This window comes from Struthio camelus, chromosome W (assembly GCF_040807025.1).
Source record: "Struthio camelus isolate bStrCam1 chromosome W, bStrCam1.hap1, whole genome shotgun sequence".
Classification (NCBI taxonomy): Eukaryota; Metazoa; Chordata; class Aves; order Struthioniformes; family Struthionidae; genus Struthio; species Struthio camelus.
Genome location: NC_090981.1, coordinates 21,654,854 through 21,678,724, shown reverse-complemented (window position 1 = coordinate 21,678,724; position 23,871 = coordinate 21,654,854). Strand labels below are relative to the sequence as shown.

The 23,871-nt window shown below is 38.6% G+C and overlaps 1 protein-coding gene across 1 annotated transcript in view; it reads left to right on the top strand.

The window, feature by feature from the left end:
- The window catches only part of LOC138064047 (zinc finger protein 474-like), an 85,568-nt gene that overhangs the window by 44,410 nt on the left and 17,287 nt on the right, over window positions 1-23,871 (top strand). Inside the window, exons 6-10 of the mRNA XM_068924775.1 lie at window positions 3,270-3,515; window positions 4,607-6,843; window positions 10,230-10,303; window positions 13,478-13,633; window positions 13,727-13,808. The gene's annotated coding sequence lies outside the window, so the exon portion shown is untranslated. The remainder of the gene's footprint in view (window positions 1-3,269; window positions 3,516-4,606; window positions 6,844-10,229; window positions 10,304-13,477; window positions 13,634-13,726; window positions 13,809-23,871) is intronic.

The following is a 23,871-nucleotide window of genomic DNA, read 5'->3' as shown; positions in this document are numbered from 1 at the left end:
ACTGCTGGGGATGAAAACAGTTTTCCCTTGGGCTATACTGGGTTGGATGTCTGTGTTGTTACTATGTTCGTGAACAGTTGTGCACTCAGAAAATCTGTTCATCAACTTTGATAACAATCTGTGTTGAATCCTCTGAGAAAGACAGCAAGCTAAGATATATTATATCTCTCATCTTTCTCACCATGAGAGGTATATCAACGTGACTAGTTTATTTTTTTCTATCAATATTTAGCACTTCAGAAGCATGTCAGCTTAGGGATTCTGTGCAAGTTAGTTGGACTGTGTTACATACTAATGCCTTATCTTCACCTGAGTTTGCAAGTTCATTACACTAGGATTTTTCTTCTTGATTTCTGCTGTGATAGAAAGAGCACCTAGACCTCAGTTCACAAATATAAATAATCATTCATTTGAGCAGTGATAGGGTTTGGCAAAAGGTATTGCCCTGGTCTTTCACCAAAAAAAAAAAAAAGTAAAAATGCTCAGTGAAATATATGTAAAATCTTTTTGTTTACCCAGCTGGACGGGACCATTGTTACAAATTGTTAGAAGTGGATGAATACTGATGTAATTTTGGAAAATGCATTAAACAGGGAAAAATGTTTTTCTTTTATTACAAGTCAATATTAGGAGGGAAGGAAGTACAGTATAGTTTGCCTTAAGTGATCTCTCAGGACACCAACCAAAATTGGCTGCCTAATGGAGATGGTCTTCTAATAAATGTGGAGAATAATTTATTGGATGTGTTTAGGGATATTCAGAGGCTGTATGTAGACAGGCTGTATGTCTGATAAAGTCTGTATTTTGTATAGTTTTTTGTGTGAGTTTATTAAAGAGAATGTTTTATCATGAAGGACTTCTACCTCTTAATAATCAACCCTTTGATTTAATAATTGTTCTATCTTTAACAAAAAAATCTTGCAAACAGAAATATGTGGTTTCCCATGTGAGTAGTTATTCTGGTTATTTAACCTGCAGTATACTTTTCTCTTGAGCGGTATTTCTAGGTCAGTAACACAGTGATGCTACTTGAAGGGACTTAAGGGGTCTCTGTTTGTGTTTTGAATAATAAACTATTTTCCAAAAGAGGAAAATGTTTTATTAAGCAATGGTGAGTTTAGTCATAAAATGACAGTGGCTTCTGGCTGACTGACTGTTTGATGAGGAAAACTGGACTCTGTTCTTCATGAAAAGAAGGTGTTGAAGTGATCGTCTACACAAAAGTTCCCCTGCAGAGTATTGCTAGGAGCTATCAGTCTGCATTTTAGAGGATAAATGACTCAAATGTATTTAGTATAATCAATTTTACACAGTAGTTTTGATCTGCTAGCAATACTGATTGTGTTTGTAAGTAAAACTCTCTGTAGTTATACTGTATATGTCTGTATATTGGTGGATTACACTTCCAGAGAACTTTGGATGCGTGAAGGTGACTCCAGGTTTCATGGATGTAGCCAGGCAGACAGCTGCACAGAAGGTTACTCCCTGTTGGTAGCCATTTAATAGTTGAGTAATGGCAGCTTACGGCTATCATTCAGGGAGTTGCAATTGAGAATAGATCCCTCTATGCCCCAGTAATAGTATATAGAGAAAAGTTGCTCTGTCGAGCTTATAGTTTAGGTATATGACTAGAGAGAAATGTATGTGCAGGGAATTCTTGTCAGAATTAATGTTCTTCTTGAAACCTCAGCCAAGTGAATCTGTGAGAGTCTCTGCTTTTATTTAAAAATGAAATAACTTCTCTTCCTAGGATATTATGCCAAATCTTGTGTGTTGGCTTGCTCTGAAGGTCTGCAAAAATGGTGAAGCAATAGGAAACACAAGGCACCAGCTTTTTGGTAGAATTTGGTAGAATTTAGAATCTAGAAGCGCTTTTCCAGTTGAAAGGCAAATAAGGAGAGCCCCACTCTTACATTAGGTAACAGTTTAAATCCTGTGGTTTTTAAACTACGGAGGAGAGGGAAAGGCACTGATTTTTCACATGCTTGCTTCCATGCAGGAGTTGCCTTTTATAAAAAGAGTGAAGATGTTTTTATGCAGCTTGTTCTGGGTGGTTGCATCTTACTTGGAATCAACAGTTAATCAATGTTAGCTTTTAACATTAGGCCTCAGACAGTTGCTAGAACTGAAGGGGTACATGAAAGGAGAAAAAAGACAGTCAGTTGACAAGAGTTGATTATGAATGGAAGGAGATGGGAGATAGCAAGTGGCAGGAAGTTATGGCCCAGTGTTGCTTTTAACACCAGTGCAACTCTTTATTTTATTGTTTTTAGTTTTGATCACAAGTTTTTTTTATCTATGTTTCCCTACTCTGTTTGCAGCTATGCAACTATAGCCTTGCATGTGTGAAAGCCAGACTGAGAAACAACCTGACTTTCAGAAATCAACTGAGAAAAGATTATGAAAACTGAAAATAATGTAAAACTCAAATATTTTATTAGTAACACAAGAAAAGGACTTCTAAGAAGTAGGGCCAACCCCTTGATGCTGTTAAGTTTCTCCACGAACTTCACTGGAGCTGCAGCTGTGTGTTCCATGGAGGATATGACCCACAAATTTTAACTTGGCAATTTCCCTTTAAGTAGCAGATAAGCCAAGATATCAGTGACATTGGCAACGTTACCTGAGTAGTATAGTTGCACTGGGATGAGCTATTCTTGGAAGAATTCTCCCCTGTCTGAGTCACAATCAGATTTTCCTTCTAGAGTAAGTGTGTGCACTGTTCTTCCCCTTTCTCCCTTCCCCTGGAGCAAAGCATACAAATTCCAGCTTTGTAGTCTGGCATTTCAGTTTCTGTAGGGCATTCTCGTGTTGTCACAGTGTACTAATTTTTGCATTTTACAGTTCTCTTTTAAAACTGTGCTGCCTCAGAGCACCCATCTAGAGTCCAGCGGTAAGACTTTGAAAAGGGTAATTTTTTGCCTTTGTCCACAAAAGTGAACTGAAGTAGTTCATTTGACTCTTCACTGTGGCATATAAAATAAACAGAGGCGTTTGCAATGACAGCAACAATTGGAGAAGTCATATGTAAGCTTAAGAAAAGAGTGGTAAGGATATTCATGTGAGAAATACCAGTGTATCCGTTAATAGCTCTCAGATATTCAAAAAAGATGAGGGCTGCTTGGAGAAGGTCACATGCCATTTAAACATCAAATATATTGTGAAGAGTAGATATTTTTACTTTCTGTTGACCAAAAGTAGTATGGTTCAGGTCATACCACATGTAGTGATTTTCTGTTTATTTCTTTCTTTTTGTCTTTCTTTCACAGGTGTATAAACTTCCTGACCAAAAAAAGGAATCATGTAACGCGTTTCAGATACTTCTAAGAAAAGTATCCAGAGCTCTTAGCGGTATGGAGGATGCAGATTTGATGCCTCTCTCAAGTTATGGGAGCTGTGGTTTGAACACTCTGAAGGAAATGAGTTCCCTGCTCACTGGGCTAGAATATATTGAAATAGACGTGCTCTCAGCCCAGCACTGTTTTGCTCCAGAAGCCTGTTATCCTAATTACCAGGTTAGAAAGTCCTTCTGTCTCAGTAACTGTTGTTATATTTTGAGCAAAGTGGATAAGTGTGAATAGGCAGAGGTCCTTCCTAAGAACGCTATCTACCCCAGTGGTTAAAACACTGTTGCGACAAAGTAGGTAACATTGGTTCAACCCCCTGCCCTGTGTCAGGCTGAAAGGATTTTGGTTGGGATTTCTCATCTCTTAGTCTGACCTTCAAAAACATCATTTCTCCAGACCAAAGGAACCTCTACACTGGCATGCGACTGCTCTGTATTACAGCAGTTTGAAATAGCTCTTAGCAGCAGCACACCAGCCAAAAATAGTTATAGTCAATTCTCCATTATCTGAGGGAAAGAAACAAGCATTTTCCCAATAGTAGAAAAGCATGGATGATGCAAGTACTGGGAGCACTCACGGAACCAATTCTCATAAGACTGGCCAGACCTGGGAGTATCTCTGCACTGCGCGCTCCTGACACTCCAAATTAGAGGAGGACTTACTCCTTCAGAGACTGCGCCCAACCTGAACTGGCTCTCTGCGTGCACCATGTTGCAACAGAGCTAGTAAGCTTTCTAGGAATCTGGAGTGCTCTGCAGCAGCGTAGCAGGAGCCATGTTTGATGTGGCATGAACACAAGTGCATAAAATCTGCTGGCCTCCTGCTGGCAAAGAACCACCTCTTGAATGCATCTTCAGAGGGTTCCACAGTGCTGGATCAGAGAGTGTGGTGTGGAGACAACAGGTCTGGCTCTCCACTGAACTAATCCCAGTCCAAGGCTAGGCTATATTCTGTGTAAAAGCTGCTGTGCTACAGCTGAATTCTACCCCAGGATAACAACTCGAGGAGCCTGGATAGCTTCTTGCAGAGCTAGCTGTACTGTCTCTTCTTCTATAGCATGGTTAATCAACTGTAGAGATCTGTTAGTCACAGATATTCCAGTGAGGAAATGTATGGAGAAATGTGTTATACTCATGCCACTTGGTTTCCTGATGCTTGCTGGCTTGCCACCTGCATGATGGATATGGGAGTCAAACAGCACTGTATTATCCATGAAACCTTGTAGTTATTTTCTTTTCACCTTTTACAACCTCCTCAAGCATCTTGAAGGCAAAACTGCAAGAGTCTGTCACTGCCAATCCATGCTCCAAAGAGAAGTAGCGGAGAGAACAAGGGGAGAAGGTAAGAAAAAAACGATATAACAAGAAAATAAAAGCAATCTAGCATTGGGTGTGTACTCAAACATGCCAAATTTGTATACTGCCTTTAGCAAAGAACTACAGTAATTGATAGATTTGTTACTTTTGCTGATGGTATTGTACTTAAACTATAAAAGATTACAATCTAATACAGACATCAGCCCCATTCTCCCCTCTAAAAAATGTTTAAGTTGAAAATTTAAACAAATCATATTTTTATGGTTGTCAGCTATCTATTACAAGGTGGTTGTTAATACTTTGTTCTTTATAATGGAACCAACTTCAAAGTGAAGTACTAGTAATGGTTACAGTGAGTTTCTTTTGTAGCACAATAAAACAAGACAAACAAATGCAATATTTGCCGTGAAAAAGGAAACAAGCTAGGAAGATGTGATTTACAAGCTTTTCAGCTGGATTTCCAAACAATATAGGATAAAAGCTTTTTAGCATACTTGACCATGCAATGTTCTTTAAAAGTAATCTCACATGTTCTGTTTAATCTGTATTGACAGATAAAAAAATCCAAATCACAGTGCACAGTGAACAGCTAAAGTGGAATGGCTGGGCAAACGACTCATATTGCTCGTTCTGAGAAAACAATAGAGTTGAACATAGTTTTTTATTTTTCTTGAATGTATGTGATGTAAGAAAAAGGCTTCATTTATCTCCCTTTTTCTTTCCAAAGCAGATAACAAAAATTCCACTTATTTTCTAATGGCTCTTGGAAGTTCCTGTAGAATTCAGGTAATACCCAAAAGTACTGTTCACATACAGAGGGGAGCACAGTGTAGAAGTCTGCTGTAGAATAAAGGAGGAGAAAAACTACAAGAAGATGCAGAGACAACTCTGCCCAGAGTGTCTAGTTAATTCTACAGGTACATAAAGCCAAAACCAGGAAAAAAAAAAAAACAAAGCAATCAAAAAACCCCAACCCCCAGCAAAATGAAATGAAATACTGTTTAAATCCTTTATTTTTTGTTATTAATGTTACTGTTTGCGTCTTCCTCCTGCAGCTCTTGGCAAACCCCAGATATTAAATATTTGGAAAAACAGTTGATTCTTCCCACCTCATCCATGCCTCCTCTTAACTCCTGAAATCGTTGAACGTTGTTTTGCTGACTGAAATCCTGTTTACTAATGCTGCTTTGTTACATGGGTATTTTCATGTTTTTAAAGGAACTTTTTGTTTCTACAGAGCAAAGACTTGGTTTGTCATGCCAAGTTAACAAAGGTGCTGATAGCCCCCTGCAGTAAAGGAACTTTAGGAGAGAGAACAACTAGGGGAAACAGAGCAGGCTTCTCAACCATCAACATTTATTTAAATGTAATCATGAAATTTGGCTGTTCCTGAGGCCATGTGATGTCTGCCCATTCTGCAGGGTGGGGCTGGAATTACTGCTGGCATGAATTTGTTTGGCCTCTTATTTTCATAACCCTTCAGAGCCATACAAGGGGAAAACAAGAGGCCACTTAAGTACATTCAAGGGCTAAATGTTTGTCTGGCAGGCTTGCATCATACAGTACTTGGAAGGATGGAGGAAATCCTCTGAGCTTAGGGAACGTGAAGTGAGCTGTCTAGATTAATATGCAGACAGAGGGCTGATAAGGGTATAGGAAGGGAAAATACGTTATGCAGGTACTGAGAGGGCTCAATATGTGTGAATCAGCTTTGGAGGAGAAAAAGGGTAGAAGATTAATCTTCAACGTCCTCTGTTATTATGGCTTTATATCCACTTAAGGCATGAAAATTGATGGAGCTCTTTGCTCTGTAAGTCTTCCCCTCCTGCAGGAAAGGGATATGCCCCTTGATTTCCTCCAGGTCTTTGGTTTTCAAAAGCCTCCTGTGGCTATGTTTCTTTCCCTACAGACTGTCCAGTTTTATTTGTAGCGTCTTCGTGGCCCCTACCTTCCAGACACCTTGTTGTCTAGCCCTTACCCTGTCTCTTTGTAACTCCCCTCCCAGCCAGGTCTATCCTGTTCCCCACTTCTCCTGTTCGGGCTATAACAAAGAAAGCGGTACAGCTGCTGCTCTTTCTTCTCAACAGGCAGGAAGGATGACAATCAAGGATGGCTCCAGAAATGACTACCATGTTATGTCTTCAACACCTTTGCTTCTCTACCTCCAGCAGCAGCAAAAAGTGAGTATAAAATCATGAGAAGGATGGAAGATCCTAGAGAAGCTGTGGGCCTTGGTGATATCTAATGGGGCTGAGAGAAATCCAGGTGATGGTTGTGGGGTTGCCAAAGAAGGAACCTTTGGTTCCCTGAAAAGAAAGAAGCTGAGAAATGCAAAAAGTAGGAAGTGGGTCAGGTTCCACAGAGAAAGTTGTTACCATGTTTCTACCCTACACCCCTGCCAGAAAAAAGAATGGAGTGCATACCCTAAGAGAAAGAGCTTAGGAAAGAACTAGGAGAAATATTGAAGAAGACCCAGAAGTGTTTTTTGTCACAGGAATATGGGTAAATTGGGAGTTGAACAGGGTGTTTCCAGCTAAAAGTTACTGAGAGATATAGGACAGTAAATGAATGTTACCTGAAGAAAATAGACAGCTAGAAGCATAGAGTATCTCTGACAAAGATAGGTGGGTGAGTGGTGTTTGGAAGCAGTGAATACGAGTGAAGGAGATGTGTGACTGAGCAAGGAGAATTAAGTTAGGTATGCAGTTGTGACTGAATACGATCAACAGGTGTGGCTGGGCAATGAAAGACAAAAGTGAAAAACCTGAACACTGAAATGAGAGGGAAAGAAAACTCAGGGAAAAAGAAAAGAGTTTAAAGAAGAAAGTTAGTGCTGGGAGCTAGTTTCTTTTGCAGGATGCCAGCGTGCCATAGGAGAAGAAAACAGCACTATAGAAGGGTTAGGAAGATATAAAGAGTATAAATGGGAAGTGGTATAGAAAAACTAAGAGACAGAAGGAAAGACTCCAAAACGGAAAAGGAAAGAGGAGGCAGATCAAAAGAAAAGGAGACAGTGAGTTAAGCTTATATTAATACAAAGGGGCTGCTGATCTTGCAAAGTGACTGCATCATAAATCTTACGCTATGAATCTCTTTGCTTCTCAGACCACAGCTTTGATTGGTCTGTTTCAGAATGTACTTCGATGTTCTCAGGAAAGGCCTTAGTGGATGTTTTACATGTTTGGCATATGTTTACTCTGATCCCTTGACAGACTGCGTATTGGGGGCCTTCAAGTGTTTTCAGACCCATCCAAAGACTGAAGAATCTCTGACTTTCTTCACTCCTTGATGGAGTGCAGAGAGGTTTCAGGTCCCATGTCACATTTAAAATACGCAGCTGTTGTTTTAGTGACATCTTGGCTTAGAGAGAATATGGAGAAAAACTGGGCTAAGTGCAGTTCTCATCTTTTGGCTGTAATAAATTTCTGGACCTTGCCTAAGTGTGATTTTTGAGGAAGAATTGAAAATTTGTCCTTTTAGCTGACATTATTCCTGGCTCATTTACTTTCCAATGCAGTTGATGGATGGAAAAAGACAAATAAGTATAGGGAACGTGTAGCTGTTCTACTTGAAAATCCATTTTTGGGATGCTGTGAAAAAATTGGAAATGGTAGGCTGATGGGGCAAAATATCAAAAATCTTTCATTCGTAACTGCAAATAGAGAAGGCAGAGGTTTGAAGTCACTGAGGCTTGCTTAAATTCCTGTGAGGGCCACTTAGGAGGAATTACATGACTCATAGGTTTTAGAGCCAGAAGGGATCAACAGATCGTTAGTTTGACCTACTGTGTAACATGGGCCATAGTATTTCATTCAGCTGATTTTGTAGCAAGCCTAAAGCATATCTTTCCCAAAGTGAGGTGGACTTGATTTGAAGACTTCAAGAGATGAAGAATTCAATGTATCAGTGAATAGTCTGCCCTCTGATAGTTTGCGTCTTGCTGTTTTAAATCTGTTGCTTTTATATTTCACTCCAATTTATACAACTTCAGCCTCTCTCTCTCTTTTTTTTTCGTTATACCTTTTCTGCTGTGTTGAAGTCCTTTGTGACTTACTGTTTTTTCCATGTGAAAGATGCTTATGATGTGATGGATGTAGGTAAGATATAAAGGATGTGCAAAAAGAACAGGCTCTGTCGACACAGTGTGGTAATATGAGTCACTGGAAGGGCGAACATCTGTTCTCAAGAAAATTGCCTCATTCTGAAGTATACTTTGTATAGTTAGGCCCTCCTGCAGCGGAGCTGCAGTGATAATGAATTTGAGACAGTTTTGTTCCTAAGTTGACCTATTATTGTTCCAGTTTGCATCTGTATACTGATACTAGCAGGCTAGGGGCACAGGGTCTTAGACAACTCTGTTGCAGTTTTCTTAATTGAGTGGCAATAAGATAGCAGGGTTGAGTAGGCTGCCCTGGGCACAAGGTGATTCCAGCTCTTGGGACAGCTTTTTGGCACCAGTGGCTGCATATGTGGGATGCTATGAAAGTGAGAGAGCGAGTGAAATGGCAGACTGCATGAGGCTGCAGTGAGTCAACCACTCCGAGGGAGTTGGAAGAGATGTATGGTCTGTATAGAGGAACACCAGGCTGCCCTGAACTGAAGGCCAAGGAGTTCTGATTTCTGCAAATCCAATTCATCTGATGTTCTTGGCAGTCTGTAAGGAAATTCACAGCAGAGAGCTCTAGTGTGTGATGAGTGATGACTCTCAAGCTGCCTTCTCGGAAGGTAGGCCAATAAATTTGGTTACCACGTATTGCAACAACAGCCCAGAAGAGGGAGCATAAACTTAGAACACTATCCAGGGCAATATAAATTGTAGTGGGTTGAGCATTATATGACTAATGGCTAGAGCATGGACACCCATTCATAGGAAACTTTTGTGTATGAATGTGTCTCATTTTACCTTTGTTTGCCAAGACAGAGAAGTTCTTTGGTTTAATTAAAATTCTTCTTCATGGAAATATTTTTCCAGAAAATTCATCATCTCATGATCTTCACACTATAATTTATTCTTCCGTTGCTTCTTCTAAATACTATGACTGTTCTTTTCTAGCCAAACGCTAGAATTCTTTCCATCCCTTTATTACCTTTTGGAGTCTCAAAACTCAATCTCAGAAGTTCTCTTGTTAATGGTATTAGATCAAAAGATTTCATATTTCTCCTTTTAATTTGTGTTACTGAGTGATATCATTTCAGTGTGCGAAGCTGTCAAAGATGCCATAGGAGCGTAAATGTGAATTTAAAATGTTTTGGGGAAAAGAAGTAGTAGGTATTTTCAGGTGGTCACAGCACTGAAATGTCACTAACGCTGCGTAATTTGCTAGTATTCCAACCTTGGAATGTGTGGTAGTATTTCACTGTGTGAAAAATTGTTGTTGCTTCAGCTGCAGCCATATCCATCTCCCTGGGAAGACTTCCAGCTTCAAAGGGAAATCTGGTTGTACATGTTTGAACTGTGTTTTTAGCTGCAACATAATCTTTTCTGTCTTCTGGCTGTCCGTTAGAAATGGTAATGAAAAGTGGCTCAAGGTTCGTTCAGCCTCAGTGTAACCTTTCTCTTTCTCAGGAAATAAAAGTTCTTCAACTCCATTTCCAGCAGAGGATAATTCAGTTCCTGAAACCCTTTTAGATGCTTTGAAGGTATGCTTTTTTGGAGTGTCTGTGTACTAATCTGTAGAGTAAAAGGACATTATCTACGAAGGCAATGTCAAAAAATGAATACGTTAATCCTCCAATTAATTGCTTCATAGCAACTGAATCATATTAAACATAGGTTGATTTTATGGCCTGAAGAGTCAAGGTTTTAAATCTTCAGTTCTCAAAGCAAGTTGTAATTAAGAAGGTCTTATGTGACTCTAACATTACTGTGCAACACACAACAGAAGAGAAACAGCAGTAATGGGGAAGTCCTATTACAAACACTTGTGAACTTTAGGAAAAGCAAGCTGTAAAGTAAAAATAATGTATAATGACATGAAACTCCCCTCATTTATTTTTCTCTCCATGTACCAATGAGCTACAGTAAACAACAAAAATAAAGAAGTCCTAGGAACTGATGACCTCTTACCTTCTCCCCGGCTCAGCTGCTTTTTAAGGCATTTTTCATATTCTTAGTTTGTTTATTGTTCCTCTGCTTCTGCCAAGTTGACCTTCAGATAGGATCCCACCCAGAGTTTTGCAAGATACTAAATAGAGCAACAGAAGCAAAAGAGTTATTAGCAGGCCTGATGATTATAAAAATGTTTACTAAGTAAGTTTATTATGATTGTTCCTGTCCTGCTTAAATATAAATATTTTATTGATGTTTGTCTCAGACCTTTGGGAAGTTCTCACATACATGGATATCCTAGGATAGGTTTCTGTAGACATAGAAATAGTCAATGATAGTAATGTTACTTCATACATTTTGTCATTTCTCCTTTATGACCTTTCCTGATGTTACAGGATGCCCTGTTTGGAAGATGTTAAGGCCATTATTATTGATCAAGTAATAAGGAAAAATAAAATAATGAGTAGACTATATTCTTCCCTGTATAAGTTCTGAGCAATTACATATGTACATGGAATTTAAATTACTTCATATAATAAAGCCTATTCGAGGGAGCTTTTTGCTCATCATATCATGTCGTCTGGCTTCAAAGAAGACGTACAGCGGAAATCAATTGGCCTCTGATCTTTTTCTTGTTCTTCCTCAGGTAAAAATAATTCCTGTGTGTTTTGTTTATATTATATCTAGTCAGCAAGGGTTGAATGATGGAGTAATGAAAAGATACAAGCCAAAAGAGATTAAAGGCAAACTGGTACCATCCAATTTAAAGTGGCAGAGAGACCTGAACCATGCAGCTGTAGCAACAGGCTGCATCATGCCAATATACAAGCATATATATGGAAGCAGTATACTCATATTGGTGCAACACTGATTTGTTCAGTTTAGATATTTGAATACCACGTGTATGGCATATGTAGTAAAATAAGCATTTTTCAGAGTTGTCCATTTTTGTTCTTCAAGTATCCAAACATCTAAATTCACACACAAACCTGCATATATAACATGCCAGCCTGGAATTCAGGTGGAACACTGTCACCCGTTTCTAATATGTTGTTGATGTGAATAGATTTATTTAAAAATATGCTGTATTTTATATTAATATTAACTTATTCAAGTATTATTCTGTTACTGACTTTTCTTGTAATATAAAATATATTCCATCACCTCAATGTGAAATATTTCTGTTTAGAATTTAGTTTTTAAATTGGTTTTGAAGTAATGTTTATTTTCTTCATCATTTCTAATGATCTAAAGGTAGTTCTATTTTTTTTTCAGAGGAAGAAACTAAATACTTTTTCCTTTTCCTAATAATCTTATATGATGGATAATCCCCATGCTGTTTCCAGACATTTGAAATGTTATCTGGGAGAGCTGAAGTAGAAACAACATTCTTATCTGTCTGCCACTGACAGGTTCCAACCTAAAATCTTACAAGGGAAAAATATTTTTATCTTTTCCTGAGATACATAAGTGAATTTAAGCTTGTGTGTAAGTGTTTACAAGACAGAAGCATATTTTCATTTCCGATTATGTTTTTTCTCTTAGATCCGTGAAGCAAAGGGCAGCCTTAATCTTAGTATTGCCTGCCTTTTGATTCTGTAACTCTCCTATTCTCTTCTAATATAGTTATCATTTTTCTAATAAATATAGCTCCATAACTAAAATCGATTCTGATCTAAATGTTGCACCATTTATATAATATGTTATGACATAAATATGTTAAATAATTTGCATTGTATTAAATTAGGAAGTTATTAATGATCACTTAAAATATCAATTACAAATTGCCATTCAGAATATCAGAGTGTCTTTGTTATGTCAGCCTTGGAAATGCACAGCTTCTTCAAGAATTTAACATGCCCTGACATTTCCGTGGTTTCTTCTTGTGAGCAGCTTGAGTATCACACCTTCAGCCGTTAAGCGTTGCAAAACTTAAATTCAGTCAACTAAGGAGAGGCATATACTGTAAATGGCGCTAGTAACAGACTATCAGTTGCTGACCATTATCATCAAGTGCAATAGAATACCCCTTACCAAATTAATGTTTACCAATGAAAATATAGGTCATGAATTTCCACACCCACAGCTTCGGTACAAAGCTAGTACTAGAGTCTGTTTGCAGTAGGTGTTTGTTGCTTGGCAGAGTATAAGACGTTGTTGCTGCCCAGACTCAAAGTAAATCGTGCCTCTTATGTATGTGCATGTTTTCAGTAACTGAGGACTCTTTGGGTTGTTTTTTGCTTGTTTTTTAATGTAGAAAGAGATAAAATGAAAGAAGCACTATGGATTTGCACTCAGCACTGTCAGGAGGACACCTACCTTGCAAATGTTAGCACCTGGGGTGGTTTCTTGTGGCAGTTATTTATTATTATTTTTGTAGAATTATTTTCTGTGGAAAATACCAAGCTTTCAAAAGTTAAATTTGGGAAATTTTCAAACATTGATGGCATTAGGGTTCGTTATGCGCTTAGTCTTTGCTGTTGGCTGAGCTTTCCCGCAAGCTCCTGTCGCTTTGCCTCTGCTTGGGAGAAGCCCCTAGTGATGGATGCAGTCCCACCACTGGGGACGCTTCCAGCTGAACGCTTCTCATCTTGGGGTGCAAAGCCCCTTCTCACTGCCCGCAGAGAGCGGGCTCCTGGGAGCCTCCCTGACGCTCCTTCTTATTGGCTGAGCCTGGCCAGAGCGCCTCCCCCTTTTCTGTTACCGAACAATGAAACTGGCCAATCCGTGCCTGAGAAGCCTGCAAAATTTGCATTTGTTGACAGGTTGCTGGGCAACGCTGCTGCTCAAGAGGCGGTGAGTCCATTGCCATGGCACCAGAAAACGCTCGCTCTCCCCAGGCTGGCAGGCACCCGGCGCCTCCGCTAGGCCACCGCCGCGCCCGCGGCTCAGCCCGCGGGGATTAAGCGCTGGTTAAAAAGGTAAGGCCGAAAAAAGCTCTGCCTACAGGATGGGGGTGGAAATCTGTTCCATGTGTATTCGCCTGACTTTACTCTTTGCCTTTTCCTATAAAGGGCAAACCAGCTCAAAGCGCAACATCAGAAAAGCCAGGACCACGAGGAAAGTAAGGGGTTTCATCCATTCTTTGAAGCAAAGGTAATACTTAGGAAAATGTTAATAATAGGCTTACCCTTTCTCTGTTTCTAAGCATTGAATCTTAGTTATCCTATGACCATCTTTCGGGTCAAAATAAAGGAAAATCATTGGGTTAAAGAGGCATTGTGATTTTTCTTCAGGCCAGAAGTCAAAGAAACTCTACTGCGTAGTCAAAGGGCATGGGCAGCTGGGAGCACTTGAGTTCAAATTCCAGTTTTTGTATTGTGCTCTTGGGTAAATCACATAATCTGTCAGAACCGTGATTTCCTTGTGAAACTCAAGTGATAATACTGATAACACTTCCAAACCAAGATAATACAAAGATTAAATAATTAAATCCTCTTAATCCTGTCCTCTTCCCACTACATCGGTACATGACACCTGAGTAGCAAAAGACAGGATTCCTGCAGATCTCATGGGCCTAATTATAAATGAGAAGAAAGGATGGTGAGTGAAGATTTGAGTTACTTGCTCCCTTCAGATCAGCCAGCTGGTAGTATTAGGAGTGTAAGAAAGGCTTATGGAAAGGTCAATGCATTTATTTTCAGGAATTCCTCTCTGTAGAGATCTGCATGGCAAAAATGGCATGTGAGTAAATGTTATATACCAGGTCAGATGTTCTAATTTCCTAATTCCACATACCTTTCCTTGATAGACGTCATTTATGTGAGTGTTTTAAGAGGCAGAAAAGTACTATTAGAATCATAATGGACAACCATTTTGAATACTGAAAGCTAGAAATCTTGCTCTGTGTAAAAGATCATCTTACCTGGCACATAATTCTGATTATCCCATATCACAGGAAAGACCTCATTCAGTTCTATTCCTGGAAAGCAGAAAAATCTTACTTGGAAAGCACAAGTGAAAGAGAATACTTTGTTTTAATTTCCAGCGAGTTTAACTTGAAGCTAATGTATATAACATTGCTTCTCAAGATACGCTCGTGGAATGATTGTTCAAATTCTAGTTTAACATAATTGACTTCATTGCTAAATTTTTTAAATTGACTTTTCCATTTCCTTGATTTTTATTGATCTACAATACGAAGCCTTGATTTCTAACCAGGTGAAATTACAGTTACGCAGTAGAGAGCCTAGACCTACTTTTTTTTGCATGTTTCTTCATTTAACCCAAAACATCTGTAGCTATTTCAGGCTTCTGCTCTGTATGTTTTTTCTATTGGCTTATGGAATTTGATAAGATCCTGGTATCTGAAGAATTATAAAACAGGAAACAAGACAGTGTAAACAGATACATGAGTAACAGTTTCAAAGATAAATTGGGAAGAAGACCACTGTTAAATGTAACAAATTATCAAATCACCAGAGCGCAACAGTTCTAGTTAAGATTTGATGAAGTTTATCAGCCAGGGCCTCTCACACTGATTAAAAAAGACTGACCATCTAATCTGGAGGAGAAAAACAATAATGTAAAAGAATGATGTTTTTAAGATTCATCACCAGCAAGACCCTTTATAAATAAGGTTCTGCCCGTTGCACTCATAGCCTTGTGCTGTAATTCCCTCAGACCGTCTGCTGGATATAATGAATATTTTGGTATTATTCTACAGTACTGCTTTCTGTAATAAGAGATTTAGCAGGTGGACATTTTCCTTTTGTGTCACTTCATTCTGAATGTTCTGCAAGATAATAGGATGTGCTGTATTATTCATGTAAGATATGAAAATGAGTATTTAATGATTTTTTTTTTTTTGTTAGGAATGAGCAACATTTCACAAAGGAAATAGGATATCCTTAGTTTTTTTGTTGTAGCCATTTTCCACTTTGGATAATTGCATGTACTTGTCTAGGTTCCCAATGTCGCTTCTCTGTTCCTCTTCACTTTCTGCTCATTATTGTTTAGTTTTCCTATTATTTTTAATAACTGCTATATCTTAGTGAGCTTAGGAATTGCCATGGTAGATAAGGTTATCTAGCTGAATATCCTGTTCGTACTAAAGGTACAAAAAACCTTATTTATGGAGTCATATATCAGCAGGAGCTGTTTCTTTGTATTGCAAAATGATTAGGGTTGATTCACGCCGCAAAAGATGAGAACATTTATCCCTTCTGATTGTTTTTAGCCTATGTAATGTAACTGTAGTAATTCAGGTTATTGAGAAAAATGTCATTTCTTCACTGAATCACTCTTACCTATTAGCGTCAAGCTCTCAGCAGATGTAAATCGTTATTGTTCTGTTGATTTTCACTATCTTGTCATAGTTTATACAAACTGAGGTGCCTGTCTGCTGTGTCTTGAATCAAATAGACTCATGTCTGATTACGCATGGATCTATCCATTTATTTTTTTTTCTTTAAATGATCACTCTCCTTTCCTGAAATTATTGTCTAAATTGCCCACTGTGCAGGCATATTTACCCTTAAAGTCACAGACATTCCCAGTCCGATTCTGTACACGTTAGTCCCAGAAATGGAAGTGTTGAACAGGGACACCTGAGGTAGCAAGTACGTGTGGTGCACTTTGGGCTGTGTAAACTCATTTGCCTTGGTGGCAGCTTGCCCTCACACTCCTTTGCTGCAGGCAGGGGAAACGTACTCAATCTCTTCATCACTTGATACATAGCTGGTATGCTCTCTACAACTCATATAGTGATAAATATCGCAGCTCTACTGGAGCAATTGACATTAAGAATGTGGTGCTTGATATCCTCAGTGTCACCAATTTAGGAATCTATCTATGCTGATATATTCCTCTCCTCTCATTTTTGCACAAGACTAAATGGGCATTTGCAGGAAGGGGAACATTATTGATTTAAAAAAAATGAGGCAAGTTCATCACATAATTGCATCTGAGTAAAAACAAGGTAATCTTCATCCTGAAAGCTTACCATGCATCGCTAAGTAAAATGTACCTTCTGTAAAGAACTGTTTGGAAATAGGTGCAAGGATAAATACATGGCATCTTTCAGAGACGCATTCTGTTTCCTAGAAACTTGGGAATTCAGGAGTCAGCTCAGCTCAAATAAACAGCTTTCCTTACTTCCTCATACACACAAAAACAGAAATAGAAAAAAATGGCATTTATCTTTACTTATGCAAAGCAAGAACCTTGTTTCTAGAACATAAATGAAGGTTGAAGAGAATGGCATTGTTGGAGCTGGTCCAGAATTTTGAAATTACTGAAAAATTGCACTTTCTTTAACCTGAAAATATTTAACGTTTTACTTATATTTTAACTAGCGGTAGTCGTAATTCCCTCAGAGGGGGTTAAATTTTCTTTCAAATCAAAGGAATTCTTACATTTGGGCAGAGGAGGCCAAAGTAATGGAGAGAACTGCTGGTTCACTAGCACCAGTCTCCACCTTTCTCTGGCAAGACCATCACGAACTTAAGTATACTGTGTAATTATATGTGCGGTTGTCTCAAAAGCCAAATATACAATGACTTCTATTGGCTTCAGTGAATTTTGCATTGGCCCATAAAGTTTTAGATAGGAAGTGACTCAGATCCAAAGACAGACATAGGCACTTAAAGTAGGTCAGCGGAAGATTACAGGAACCTTTAACTAGGTTGGTTGTCCCATTATAAACACCTTAAGTTTGCCATAAAAAAACGTATAGAAACCTCAGGGCTATAGATTTTACTTCACTTGCTTTCTAATGAGCCTTTGTGCACATGCGTCTTTATGTTTTCTCTCTTACTCTCTTATAATTGATGCAGATACATTTTTTGAAGAAAGTTTTAGTTTTGAAAAATAAACACCTACCAGTGGGAATAATGTTTATTAGAAAACTCCAAGTCTGTTCTAGCCTGTTTGTATTCATCAGGAAGCAGTGAGTTTTTAGCCTTTTAAACCCTTTATTTTCAAGTATGCTTGCCTTGTCCTCAGCTGACTGCATCCATGTTTAATGAAGGTTTAATGGTTGTAACCACCAACCTCTAGGCTGCAGGTGGATATGTACTGGGGAGATGTTGCTGCTATATGTGCAACTGATCCTCTGGTGGAACAAGCTTCATATTTGGATGTTTCTGAGTGTGCATTACTCATAAGACATTTAAGCCAGGCTGCTGTGATGTTACAGTTTAGAGCCTTACAGGGCCTTGCAGCTGCCAGAAGTGCATGTACATGCCAATATTTGAGTGTTTAGAGCTTCTTGAGATAGGAAGTGCTTAAAAACATGGGTTTTGCTCACCTCTGACACGGTAAAGCAAACTGACACCTGTGGATTTCCTACATCTCAGTGGTCTTTCTTAAGGTTTAATCAAATAATAGTTTATTCTTTTCATATCACTAAAGGAGCAAATTAGTCTCTAATACTAATGAGAAGAGACTTCTCCAGCCAGGAGCTCTGGAGAAAATGCAGTGCGCTGAGCTGAAAAAATGTGAGGATTTTAATATGTGGTTAATTTGCTAAAAGTATTGTTGGAAACATAAAAATATTTTTTCCTTTTATCTTTCAGTGAAAAACAGATCCAGCAGTAAGATACTGTAAATTGTCCAATATTTTTGTCCAATTTATGATTAAGTATTTTGTCCTAACAGATTTCTAAAATGATTTATAACTGAGCAATTCAAAACAACATTTAGCACAAGAAAAAATACTGCTTGAGATATTCATTTAATTTCATTTGATTTCCCTTGAAGAATAATGGGAAGCCTCATAGAAAACATTTTATTTGGAAACGGAGCCTGAAGCAAGGCTCAAAACAAGACATAAGTTTGGTCCATTCTGACACCTCTTTCGTACGTAAACATAACGAAAATCATTTTATAAAGTTAGAGATCAGCCTTTGAAAACCCTGGGACCAGACTGATTTGGTATTGGGGCACTCAACTGGATGTCAGAAAACTTATATGCATTTTCTTCTCTTCCTGACTAGGTGCATTCTGTTGAGCAGATCACTTCATCTCTCTTTTCTTTTTTTTCTCTCTACCCGCTGTCTTTTTTGTCCACTTAGACTGAGTTGTTCTCCTTTGTATTTTTATGTAGTCCAGCCCAGACTGAGAAACCAGGATCTCTAGCCACTATTGTAGTGCAATTAACTGTTGCTCGTTGTTTCTCATTTAAAATTCTTTGATACATTTTTAATTTCTGCAACAATGAAAATAGGTGTAACTAAGTGAAATAATTTTTCTTTCAGAATACTTGTGAGCTTAGTTCAGTTTAAATAAGTCACCTTTATGGATTGATCCCCACAGCAGTAACTGTGATGTCACAGGTGGAGAACTTACGACTTTAAGCACTGGGTAATGAAGAGACAGAGTGAGTAGACAAGCTCAAATGTAGTGTTGAAGGGAAACAAAGGGAAGGCCGTCTTACAGTGCAGTAGGTATTTGCATAAATAATGGCTGACGTATCCAGGAACTCTTGAATCCAAGATGGTGGATTAACCAGTATCTCTCTTGTAAGCTAATATTAGTTTATTCGTTTATGACACGACAGACAGATCTGTAGCTGGACTTTTCACCAGGCTATTGTATTTGGGTGCCACCATTTTGGAGCCATATGCTCCCCCTTCATGTAGTGTATCTGTGTGGCCTTTCATACACTCCCTTAGCAGAGCAACCCACACAGACATTCCTGTACTTCATTTATGAGACTGCTGATTCTGTAAGCCCTCTGCAAGTATAGAGGAGCTCTCCAAAGAGCTGCCTGGAGGTTAAGCCACTGCCATCTCAAGGAAGTACATTTTATGAATCTCTTTCATAGGTTTATCAAATAGTAAGGGAAGTGGGTGTTCCCACTATTTGTATAACTTATTTATGGTCCTTTCTTCTGTGCTCAGAATTGAAGATTGGCTTTGCCTTTACAGGGAGTCAAGGATACGCAATGGCTGCTTCTTTGAGCAGTATAAGCTTGAAAGCTCTGTGACCTGTGTTTTTTAGCTCTGCGTGTGTTTATTGTAAGGATTTGTCCTGTCCCTTTCTATGGAGGCAAAGGGGAACAGAGAATGCAACCCAGCCACATACTTAAAATGGAATTTACAGTCTTGACACAGCTTCACATGAACAGGCTGCGATGCCAGCATTCGTAGGCTGTATATAAACAGATTCCCCAGATTTTCACAACCAATTCTGTATTTTGCCCATTGAATAAGCACATTTGTGTTCTAGCAGCAGGAGGCTTCATGCAATGTGTTCTTCTACAAGGTAAGCTCTGTTTTTTTTCAATCAAGAAGCCTCCATGTGGAATTCCTGCTAAGTCAAAAGCAGTAGTGTTGAGGATTTGTTGGAAACAGCAACAGCAAACAATTTAATCCCCCAGCTAGCGCAAGTACGTTTTGTTCAGTTCATTCAAGGAATCTAGGCTTGCAAAATGACCCGATAATGGGTTTTGAGGAATTGTTTGCATGAGAGAATCAAGAGAGATGAGAAACAGAAAGGGTCGCTCTTCAGGAAGAGCTGCATACAGGAAATAGGAAACGTATGTGTCAACTTTGTTTCCAAGTTCCAACACTGACATGAAAGAAGACACAAAGAAGGCCATTTGAAGGAAGAAACTTGCACCTATAGGTTGACTCGCACATGGCTGCTAGAAGAAGACAATGTTACTAAAGCCTGGGTAATAATGCCGTTGTTGCAATTTTTGCATGGGGTAAGCTTAAAAATAAAGTGTACAAGAGTTCCTGTTCTCCTTTCGGGACAAGAAGAGAACTACTGAACTACTAGCAGTCTTCTGATTCTGTTCTATTTTGGGTAAAGTGAAACTCTCAGCCTGATGCTAAACAAGCCATTGTATTTCAGCTGCTTTAAATTAAATTGAATCCATTATTTGTAAATGCCCTGTCATTGCAATTCATGGTTTTTCTTTTTTCTTTTTGTTTTTTTTTTTTTAGTATTGCATTCAGTGGAACTGCAGAGGAGACGAATATTTCCCAATAGCTGTATACAATGACCAATTCTGTCTTCTCACTTTATTAAATAACATATAACATTTTTAAAAGAAAAAAAAAACCCAAAGTTTTATAATGTTTTTAAACAAAATGTTAAATCCCAATCCTAACTTATTTCCGTGCCTTTATCACTGAACTTGAGAAAAGAGGGTTTGAACTGCTCATATGCATTTTCATTTCACACTGAATTTATAGGAACTTTCCAAATAATAACGGTCAACTTGGCAGGAATAAATGTAGACCAAATGGTGTAATCCCCACAAGGAAGCATAATTCTGTTATGAAGTATTTATAACAGCAAGTTTGGAAATCTAACAATAGGTTATATTGTTAATAGGTTGTTTATAGCATCTTTTATTGACTGATTCATTCTTAACACTAATAGATTTAGTCACCTAACATTCTTCACGTGGCAGTCAGTTTCTTGTCCACTGTTGCTTTAAAAATGGTCTCGGGTAACAGAAAGTATCTTTCTGACATAGATGAGTAAATGGGACATGTAGCTAGCAGTGCAGCCTCTTGCAAAGGTCAGAAGTTCCCTGAAATGTATTTGAACTTTCTGATGCTCCCTTCCTGTGACCCTGCAGTAACCCTTATCTCCTCTCTCCTCATGACCCTTTAATGTTTCCCTGGCTCTCCATTCCCTTCATCCTCCTAAAGAGCTTGGCTACTTCCCAACTTGGATTCATCCGATAGGCCACCCTCTTTGGAAACTCTCCCAGTCTTTGAAAAGACCTTGCAGTAGAGCAGCCTATCTGCTAGTTTGCAAATGAATTTAAATTTTACAAACTGTTGAACCACATGCCTAACTGCATCACGTACTCTTAACTAGCTGAGACTGGCAAATTCATGCAGCAGCAATCTGTGGTGCGAAGTGGTCAGCCTTTTGTAAGGTCAAGGTCAGAAAGTTTAGACCTTCTAAAACAAGGAAGAGGCCTTTGGATTTGTTGTATGACTAGCTTATCTGATATTTTCTACACAGCAAAGAGTAAAGGGAAAACGCATTTTGCACTACGGGGACTTCACTGGTGGGGACAAAAGTTATTTCTTTAAAATAGGACAGCACCACTCTGGAGCCAGCTAGCTGTCTGTGTATTATTAATTGCTACTGTCCAAACTGCTTTGACTGTTAGTTTTAATATGATTTCCACTGGATGTTTCACAATTATACGTGGTACAGGTATTGGACAGAAAAGGTTTTTGATATCTGAGATAAAAATTTCAATGATAAAGTTTTGTGTATCTTCTGACAAACAGTATGTGAATATCCACTACCTTCAGAAATGAGAGGATGTTACAACTGTGTCCTTTACAATATCATTCAATAGACTGTGGTGTTATGTATTATCCCTCAAGAATTTTATTTTTACCAGCTAGCTACAAAATTAATATTTCACAGAGAATTGTTCTAGTACAAATCACAGTCTGGCTCCGATGGTCTTCCCATCGTTCAATTTGTGAACAAGCAAATCTGAGCTTCACAGGAGATTTTGTAAAATGAGAAAGTGTCACATATGTCCCTGGAATATATAATCAGGTGAATGTTAAAGCTAAAAGTGTGACTACAGGAAACTAAACAGCTTTGTAGGACAGGCAGCATGAAGACTATCATGTAAACCTGGTGATAACTCACTTTTTCACTGTTAGCTATGTTCTTTTGGTATCACCTAGCATCTCTAATGAGAGAACAGAACCAGCTCAAGGCTTCTCAGTGGCATAGCCAAAGTTTGTCATCTCAAGGTTATGGACAAAATTTTTGTCTTCGTCCTTGGATGTAGTGCAATTCAACATGTGGTTGTAGTTAAGTGGCTCAGATAGGAGGGACAAGGAGAAATGGCTGCTGAGCAGGACCAAAGAGTGACATGATGAAAGAGCAGTGAGGAGATTCAGGGCAGATTCAGGTTGATCAGTGGCAGTGGAGTAATCTGAGATGGGTCAGAGGCATTTCTGCATAGGTAAGTTTTGTACATAAAGAACCCCCAAAAGTTTGGGGAGGGCTTGAGATAAAGTTTGGAATTTTTGATAAGGGCAGGGGCCTCTTACATCAAAGAAAGACCTGCTACTCCAGAGCAGTGGCTGTTACACCTTGACTCTATCTTTGGTGGCAAAATAAGCAGCAATCAGCTGTTTCTTATAGATAAAGTAGACAATGGTGACCTTGCTGTCTCTGGCAGCCACCTGCCTATGCAACTACCCGCTCACTTATGTCTAAAGCTAGCCTGCTAGTTATTTTGTGTACTTGTAAAACAATAACCCCTACTCTAAAGTGCTTACAGTCTAAACTTCATTTTCTGATAGTGGGAAGACCAGCACAAAGCCTGGTCTCTGCGATAAAGGAGCATTTATGTGATACAACACAAGCTTGTTCATATATAGGGACAGACTGCAAATTGCAAAACTGAAATGCTTGAAGGAAATAGGATCTGCTGAAACGTCTGGGGCAAAATATGTCCTGAGTCCTGTCTGAAGTGTTTCTGTTTTGATTTGCTTTTTTGGTAAGGTTTTTCTAAGTCATGGCAAAGGCACCTTCACCATAGTGCCAAGCGTGAAGATGTAAGTCCTTAGAAACCCTGTAAGTAAAAATTCCCCAAGCTTGAATTTACAAACAGCGAAAGCTATGACTCAGAAAATAGCTTGCAAAAAAGGCATTAAAAGGTCACTGTCATATGTTGGTCCCAGGCCAGATTCTGGATGCACTAGAAAAGAGAAATATCTTCTGGTTTTGGCTGAGGCCTAAGAGTCAGAGATGAAGATTTTATTTTTGACATGTCTAACCATGTGCAACAAGCCTTTGGATAAGTCACTTTCATTTGTTAAGCAGAGTAGTTATTTCACATCTGTGTTGTACAGCACAATTCATTCATATTTGTAAAAAGCTTTGAGGTCTTCTAGTTTTAAACACAGTGAAGGTACAAGGGTTTTTAATGTAGCGTAAATAAGGTTTATATGATTCATTTTCAGTCTATTTATTTTAATAGGTTTAGTGTTTGCTGCATAGAACTAATATAAGGAAACACTTGGTTCAGATCTTCATCTTCAGCTTTGGGCAGGTCATTTATTTTCTGCTTACCAATTTCTCTTCTGTAGTTAGTCTTTGATGCTTTGCACATGTAAAGCAACTTAAGACTATACAGATGCAAAGCAGGATTGTCACTGAAAGCTGGTTGGATATTCAGTCTGTGTTTGAAATTGGCAAAGGCAGATAATAG